This window comes from Apodemus sylvaticus, chromosome 15 (assembly GCF_947179515.1).
Source record: "Apodemus sylvaticus chromosome 15, mApoSyl1.1, whole genome shotgun sequence".
Lineage (NCBI taxonomy): Eukaryota > Metazoa > Chordata > Mammalia > Rodentia > Muridae > Apodemus > Apodemus sylvaticus.
Genome location: NC_067486.1, coordinates 45,606,660 through 45,616,018, shown reverse-complemented (window position 1 = coordinate 45,616,018; position 9,359 = coordinate 45,606,660). Strand labels below are relative to the sequence as shown.

Here is a 9,359-nt window from a genome sequence, read left to right as displayed (position 1 = left end):
GCATTCTATATCCTTCCCAATCTCTTGCCATGCTTCTTTGTTTGACTAACTCTTAACTATTGGTTAATTTTCAACATACATATATCTTTCTTAAAGTCCTTGGTGAAAAGTACAGCCACTATATATACTCATAGAATTTAATTTCTATCATAATTTCTTTCACAACTATATTTGTTATACTGGTTACTTATTCAAATAATGATCATTGAGATTCATATTTTCTTTGGGTGTAAATGTCCAAGCCTGACAAAACAGCAAAAAAAGAAATAACAAACCTGTATAATATGGACTTGTCCTTTCTACAGGCTGTTGTTGCTCTGATTAAATCCATAGATCATTTCAATTATCTAATGAAATGAAAATGACTTTCTACTAGGGAGTGAAATAGATAATTACCAGATCTGGAGCTAGGGTTCAGCTATCAAGAACACTTATGCTCCTGAAGAGGACCCAGTTCAATTCCTATACCTATATGACGCCTCAAAACTATCCATAACTTCAGTTCCTAGGGAGCTGAATCCTCTTCTGAAGAGGAATATACATATACATACACATACACACTCACGCTCATGCACACGCACACGTACAAGTACATGTACACTTACACATACACTTACATGTATACATATACATATTCATATTGGAACTATATGTTCCCAAGCATGTATCCCTTACTTGTTGAAAAAGTGCTTGGGTTTATCCCCAAAATGCATCCATATTGCATACATATGAAGATGATATAATTTCCTCAACTAAAACAAAATGATGAAGATACTTCTGAAGACTATAAGGGACAGGATGAATCAGACAAGCTAAAGGGACTACCATAGTTTACCTGTGTAAATCTCCTCCAAAAGTGTGTGATGTTTACTCCTACAAAAATTCCAGGAATTCTTTTGTTTTAGGTTGAAATGTACTATAGATATCTGTTAAATCCATTGGTAATTAACTTCTATTAATTATTTATAATTAATTATTTCACTATGTCTCAGTTTAGTTTTTGTTTCCATGATCTGTCCATTGGTGAGAATGTGGTGTTGAAATCTCCCACTGTTATTGTGTGAGGTTTGATGTGTACTTTGAAATTTAGTAACATTTCTTATTTTTTTTAAACTGCAGATTTTATCTTTCCAGTCCACCATCCCCTCCAACTGTTCCATATCCTATACCTCCTTCCCTCACTCCTGTCTCCATGAGAATGTCCTCAACCATCACCGCACCTGACACTAAACTCCTTGGGACCTCTAGTCTCTTGAGGATTTGGTGCAACATCTCTGATTGAGCCCAGACCTGGCAGTCCTCTGCTGTCTATGTGTTGGGGGGCCTCATATCAGCTTGCGTATGCTGCCTGTTATTGACTTAGTGTTTGAGAGAGCTCAGAGGTCCATAATAATTGAAACTGGTGGTCCTCCTACAGAGTCACCACCTTCCTCATCAGCTTCTTTCAGCCTTTTCCTAATTCAACCACAGAGGTCAGTAGCTTCTGTCCATTTGATGGGTGTAAATATCTGCATCTGTCTCTTTCAGCTGCTTGTTGGATCTTCTGGGGGGCAGTCATGATAAGTCATTTTGGTGAATGCTCCATAGCCTCAGTAATAGTGTCAGGTCTTGAGACCTCCCCTAGAGCTTGATCCCACTTTAGGCCTGTTGCTAAACTTTCTTTTCTTCAGGCTTCTCTCCATTTCCATCCCTCTAGTTCTTTCAGACAGGAACAATTATGGATGAGAGTTTTGACTGTGGGATGGCAACCACCTCCTTCATTTGATGCCCTGTCTTCCTACTGGAGGTGGCCTATATAAGTTCCCACTCCCCAGTGTAGGACATTTCATCTGAGGTCCCTTCTTTTGAGTCCTAAGAGTCTCTCACCTCCCTGGTCTCTGGTACATTCATACATAAAACAAATACAATAAATCTAATAGAAGAGAAAGGGAGAAAGAGACTTGATCTCATTGGCACAGGGAAATTTTCCTAAACAGAACTCTAATGGCTCATGTTATAAGATCAAGAATTGATAAATGGAACCTCACAATGCTGGATATCTTTTGTAAGGCAAAGGACATAGTCAATAAGACAAATTGGCAACCTACAGATGGGGAAAAACTTCACTAATCTGCATCTGATAAAGGGCTAGTATCCAAAATATATATAGAACTCAAGAAACTAACCGCCAAAAAAAAAACAACTACTAAAAGACAAACAAACAAACAATCTAATCAAAAAATGGCATATAGAATTAAACCAAGAATTCACAGCAGCGGAATCTTGAATGGCTGAGAAACACCTAAAGAAATGATCAAAGTCTTTAGTGATTAGAGAAGTGCAAATCTAAATGACCCTGAGATTCTATATTACACCAATCAAAATGGCTAAGCTCAGGTGACAAAATATATTTCTGAAAAGGATGTGGAGCAAAAGGAATACATCTCCATTGCTGGTGGGATTGAAAACTGGTACAACCACTCTGGAAATCAGTCTGGAGGTTCGTCAGAAATTGGAAATAGATCTACCTGAAGACCCAGCAATACCACTCTTGGGAATATACCCAAAAGATCTTCCACCATGCACAGGCTCATATTACACTGGGTTCATGAAGGCCTGATTTGTGATATCCAGAAGCTGGAAACAACCCAAATGTCCCACAACAGAAGAATGGATACAGAAAATTTGGTTTATTTATACAATGGAATACTAGTCAGCTATTAAGAATGAGAATATCCTTAGTTTGGCAGGAAAATGGATGGAACTAGAAAATATTATCCTGAGTGAGGTAACTCAGAAGCAAAATGACTTGCATGGTATGTACTCACTAATCAATGTGTATTAGCCAAAATAAATAAACAAACAACCCAGAATACACAAGTTACAGTCCACAGAACTCAAAAAGGTCAACAAGCTGAAGGGCCCAAGTGAGGCCCACTTGGGAGGGAGAAGAAAGCAATCTCAAGTGGGTACAGAGGAATTTACCTGGGAGGGAGATTTAGTATCATTTCAATCAACCAGACACCCCAGAACTCTCAAGGAATAAACCACCAACAAAGAGTACACATGGAGGGACCCATGGCTACAGCTGCATATGTAGCAGAGGATGGAGTTATGGGGCATCAATGGGAGGGATGGCCCTTGGTCCTGTGAAGGATCAATACCCCAATATAAGGGAAAGCTAGGGCTATGAGGCAGGAGTGGTTTGGTGGGTGGGTAATTACCCTCATAGATGCAGAATGGAGGGGGATGGAATAGGGAGTTTGCAGAGTGGAAACCAAGAATGGGGATAACATTTGAAATGTAAATAAATAAAATATCCAATTAAAAATACCAGGAATTGAAAAGAATTCTGCAGTGGCAATAATGGAATATTTGATCCTTACAGAAAATCAGAAAATGCCTCTTGAATGAATATTTGAATAAATATTCTTGATAAATATTTGAATAAATATTTGATTATTATCACGTAATTTGTAGAGAGCCATATTAGGGTGCTATGCCACTTGGCACAACTTGACATTCACCAAGGTGAAGTTCCTCTCCCAGTCTTTGAGGAGGAATTCCAGTGCTAGCCATAATCCCGTCCACCAAGGATGGAGTGCTCCAACCAAAGTGAAGCCCATTGTTCTCCAAGGATAGCTGCTTCCCAAGGTCACTAGCAGCCATCTGACACCAACCTCCAGTGGAGCAAGCGTTTTGCAGACCTGTTTCCAGCTTTTGGGGATAGGATCTTGCCCCACCTATATATATGTATTTGGAGACCTCCATTACTTTGAGTCTTGAGCAGGAAATCTTGTCTTGACTCCATGTTTCTCTCGCCACCCTGTTCCTATCCCAAGCTTCCTTTCAGGGAAACTGGTAACCTGTTCGAATGTAGCCGTGGGCGGCTACAGTAATTGTAATCCTTTTATTAGGAAATCATTAGATATTAGTAATATTTAAAATCTATTATGAGGAAATCATTAGTTATTGATATTTTTCAAGTGAATTCAAATTTGTATATAAGAATATATTATAATTAAAATACCATTTATTTAAGATGTACGATATCAAAATTGTGAGCTAGTCTTCATTATATAATAATACTATATAGGAATTTTGTTTATTGAAAAGTATGAATTCAAATTATTATACAACTATAATTTCTTCTTTTTACAAAGTAACAAATTATATTTAGTTTATTCCAGATCAATTTTCTAAGGAATAAAAAAAAAGATAATATTATTGCAGTCTTTCCTTAATATGCATTTGACTTATTTGAAAAATATGCAAACACTATGAGAATTTTCTTATTATCAGTAGCTAAAAATAGATAAGATTCTTCCCATGATGTATACAATGATGCAAAAAATAAAGAGAAAAATTTATACCTGAAGGGGCCAGGCAAAGATAATTTCAACTTTTTTTGTTTTGTTTTGTTTTTTTTTTAATATTTTTATATTCTATATTCTTTGTTTACATTCCAAATGATTTCCCCTTTCCCAGATTCCCCCTCCCCATATGTCCCATAAACCTTCTTCTCTCCATCCATTCTCCAATCACTTTCCTCCTTTTTCTCTGTCCTTATATTCCTCTCCAATGCTAGATCAATTCTTTCCAGGATCAGGACCCTCTCCATACTTCTTCATGGGAGTCATTTGTTATGCGATTTGTGCCTTGGGTATTCAGGGCTTCTGGGCTAATTAATATCCACTTATCAAAGATTGCATTCCATGTGTATTCTTTTGTGATTGGGTTATCTCACTTAGGATGATATTTTCCAGATTAAACCATTTGCCTAAAAATTTTGTGAATTCATTGTTTCTAATTGCTGAGTAGTATTCCATTGTGTAAATATACCACATTTTCTGTATCCATTCTTCCTTTGAGGGGTATCTGGGTTCTTTCCAGTTTCTGGCTATTATAAACAAGGCTGCTATGAACATAATGGAGCATGTGTCTTTATTGCATGCCGGGGAATCCTTTGGGTATATGCCCAGGAGAGGTATAGCAGGGTCCTCTGGAAGTGTCATGTCCAACAACTATAATTTCTTCAAAAATTTATTTTACTTCTTCCTCTTAAAACTTGTATACTCAGATTTAGGGATTACTTCCAAGGAAATCAGAAATTATATAAAATAAATAATGTAATTTTTTCTATTCACTGTTTACATTATTATCATGTACATTGCTCAGTGAAAATGCTGAATCCATATCTTTGGAGAAAATTAAAATGGTTCATTAAAATCTTCATTTTTTTGATAAGTACATAGACATAGTGGCTTTGTGGGATGTCTAGTAAGAGAACAGTCTAGACCTTGAACACACACACACACACAGAGAGAGAGAGAGAGACAGAGAGACAGAGAGACAGAGAGACAGAGAGACAGAGAGACAGAGAGAGACAGAGACAGAGACAGAGAGAGGAGACAGAGGGAGACAGAGACAGAGATACAGTGAGACAGTGAGACAAAGAGACAAAGAGACAGAAAGGGGCATAGTCAGGGAAAGACAGAAACAGAGAGACAGAGAGAGACAGAGACACAGAGAGACTCAGAGAGAGAATTACTGTAACTTTCTACCCAGGAGTTTAGTCTCTGTATAGTAATCACAACAACTCAACTCAAGTAGTCATGCTGAATTTATAGTCTGCTTGTAATCATAGAACTGTGTGGGAGATCCTATCACTTATTTTGTTAGCATCTATGTTTAGTTGATCAATAAATACTTTTTCTGTTTTCAAACATTAGTCAAATCAAAATCTGCACATAAGATGAAGCTTGATATTTTGTTACAATTCAAGAAATATTTGGAGTTCAAAGGGAGGAGAGGCCCTTGGTTCTGGAAAGGCTTAATGCTGCAGTGTAGGGGAATACCAGGACTGGGAATCTGGAGAGGGTTGATTGAGAAGCAGGGGGAGGGGAGAGGGGTTATGGTATTTTCAGCAGGGGGGCAGGAAGAACCAGGAAAGGAGACAACATTTGAAATATAAATAAAAAATATATCTAATACAAAAGAAATGTTGATTCTGGCAACAAATATTAAGATACCTGATGTTAGGAGTAACTTTAGACTGTCCTTCAGAATCTATATAGAGTTCAGTAGTATTCTCATATCCATACATATTTACCTAGAGCCCCAGAACAAAACACATTTGGAAATAGCAACTTTTAAGATATTAGTTGTTAAAATTGACATAGGTTAGATTAAGAATGAAACAATTATTAGGACTCTAATCTCTACAAAAGAGAAGTCAAATAGAGAGATAGGTACAGATAATGAAATAATGTGTCTACAAATGAACCAATATAAAAGGTTCAGCACCAGATACTACAAAAAAGGAATAGAATACCTTCTTCCTCAGCAAGTCTCAGATGATTTGACTGATCCAATCAGTGGTAAATCATACTGGAAAAATAGCTACAGAAAGCTATAAAGTCTTCTGAAAGAAAGAAAATTAGTCTTATCAGGAGCAAACATATATAAATCCTTAATTAATCCTAAGGTGTCAGCCTTGAAATCTCATACATATGAGCAACACTAAACTGAATCAGAAAGTTGCATTTATATTTTCACACAATTATAAACTTGTGTGTGTTTCTGTGTATCTCCGTGTGTATCTCTTTGTGTGTTTGTCTATGTGTTTAAAACAATACCAAGAAAAGATGGCCATGGGTTTGAAAAGAACAAAATGAGAGTCAGATGGAAGTAGCTGAGAAAATTAAGGGGAAGAAGAATGATGTATTATGTACTTATTTTTTAACTAAAAATTAAAATGAAATAAGAACACAATTATACAGCTTTTGTTATTTCTGTTACTTTTTCCTTTTTTTTAACTACCGATATTCCTGTAACGTCCATTTAGCAAATATGTGCCACAAAATGTATTAATCTAATTACTATATTGTGATGCATTAAATGCCTATGATATAATGGTTTAATAAATACTCTTCAATTTGTTCTGCTTTTTGGTTATGCATAATTTTAATGTCCATTTTGATCACTTACATGGATCTCAACTTTTCAAATGTTATCAGGACTACATGTGAAAGTTATGGATGTCAGCTTACAATGTTTCCTAGCGACAAAGTCATCCACACTGGGCTATCTGGGTGTGGCAATGAAATAATCACTTCTCTTTTGTCTTTATCAGGGAATTTCAGATACTGATAGGTCAGAACACTGAATACAGACAAAATATTTCTGTCCCCTACCTACACACATGTGACACATGGTATTAGTTAACCATGCCACACCTGTGATTATTTGTTTACAGATTTACACAGATTCGTTAGATAGACACATTAAGACAAAACCAGAACAAATGATTGTGATGTTAGGCTTGCTATGTTTCTTTTTCAACTTAGAATGAGTCATGCCTCCTAATTATGGAATGTTTGGTTGATATAGTGAGGTTTTGATCAGCTTTCTGCACTCATGGTTTGTTTGGAATATAACCTCATCCTTTATTCTGATCTCTTAGCTGTTCTTACCAATTCTTAGTGTTATATCACACACACACACAAACACACACACACACACACAATACACAAACACAAGCACATATATATGTAATTATTTTGACTTCATATTGAGTACATATTAATTATTTTGATTTGAAGTTCACAGAAAATTTTATTTGATATACCATGCTTTAAAAATAGCTCATTTTCTATACTGCTAATGGCATTGCACATGTGACTGCTGTATCCCATGTATATAGGTAGGTAGCAGAAAGTTTGTATCTATACTCAATGTTCTGACCTATGAACGTCTAAATTACTAGTACCCTAATATTTCCTGAAAAATGCAAGCTTATGACAACCACTAGTCAGTGCCAGAGGGCCTAGTGAGGGAGCTAGCCTAAGATCATCACCACCAGTTCTGAACCACTCAGGCAAGGATGGACTCTCAGAACAGGGACCAGAATACTACCTGGGACCATGGGTCCTGTGCAGGTATAAGCCCAAGGCAGACAACCCTCATAGGGAGCTAGGCAGGCCAGGCAAGGAGAGAGCCATAGATGACCACAAGACCTGTGCCATGGGGGCTGGACAGAGAGCTAGTCTGAGATGACCACCAGTCATTTGCCCTGCAGTACTTGGGAGGCAGACCATGCCCAGTGCCATAATGCATGATCCTGGTTTAGAACTCCAAAGACCATGCCTGAGATTTCCTGGGAAACTCAGAGACCACGGGGACCGCTCAGAGAAACAAGAAAGTGGTAAAGAAATGGAAGAGATAGAGGAACAGAAGGATGTGGGCACTAAGAAGAGAGGGAGAAATGGAAACTCTAGAATAGTGAGGAATAGCCTGATGTGGATGATACTACCTTGGAGATGCTGGGATCCTGGCCTGCGCTGCCCCTGGTGGCCATGTCTGGATCTATGGTACTGCAGTAGCAGATATTTGCTGCTACCAAAGGCCAGGGAAATAGTCCTGATCTGGGCTGCTTCCTGGGGAAAAGTTATTGTCTAAGGGCTGTACAGAACTGGCCCCACCCCTCAACTGGAAGTTCATCCTGGGAGAGTTGGCCTTTACTGATGAGACAAGGAGAAGTGCCCCTACCCCTAGACAGTGTTAGTACTTGAGAAAGCAAGCCCTGCACGTTGGTTGTGGGAATTGAGGGCAAGCCAACTCCTAAGGATAACTATGAAAGAGCCCTCTCCACCTATTGTCTCCCTTATACAGCTGTGAACAAAGAAGAGACACCCTCTTCCCCCTTCACCTCTCACCCACGTCACATAGGAGACAAAGACCTGGGTCGTGATAGGAAGAGAGCTTTTGCTGCCTCTCCTGAGCTGTAGCACTCAGGAGAGCTCGCCCTGCTCCTCAACTTGACAGCACCATAGATCTGGCTCGATGAGAGGATTGCAGGTAAGCTAAGACCAAGGTCATGAGTGTGGGAGAGCTGATCTTGCCTCATGTCTGCTATTTGCTGGCACTTACCAGGGAAAGCCCATGCTTCCCTCCCTTTAGATAGAATAGCAGAAGCCATAGGCGTCATACCATACTGAGTCATTGCAATGAACATTTGCAAGCAAAGAAATATGGACAAAAGACTATACTATGGGACACACTGTGACATATTACAGCTTCCAAAATGAGATTTCTTTTTCTCAGTTTGAGATAGGAGGTTTGCAAGTGGTGTTTATGGAGGTGAAGGGAGCATAGAGATGAATTAAAGTACATGATTTGAAATTTAGAAAAAAAACTAAAATATTTAAAATTAAAAAATGTTAAGTATTAAGATAACAAAGAAATAAAAGAGCTCATTTTTAGAATAACTTAAATCTTGAATGTTTAAATGATTCATTTACTATTTCTACTGTGTTTTCTATATATATATATTTCTAAATTAAGTCTCATTTTATTTTTGTTGGATTTAAATGGTCAAA

General features: G+C 37.7%; 1 pseudogene; it reads left to right on the top strand.

Moving 5' to 3' along the window:
• The first annotated feature begins 7,637 nt into the window (after positions 1 to 7,637).
• LOC127666412 (uncharacterized) lies at positions 7,638 to 7,759 on the top strand (annotated as a pseudogene).
• Positions 7,760 to 9,359: the final 1,600 nt, after the last annotated feature.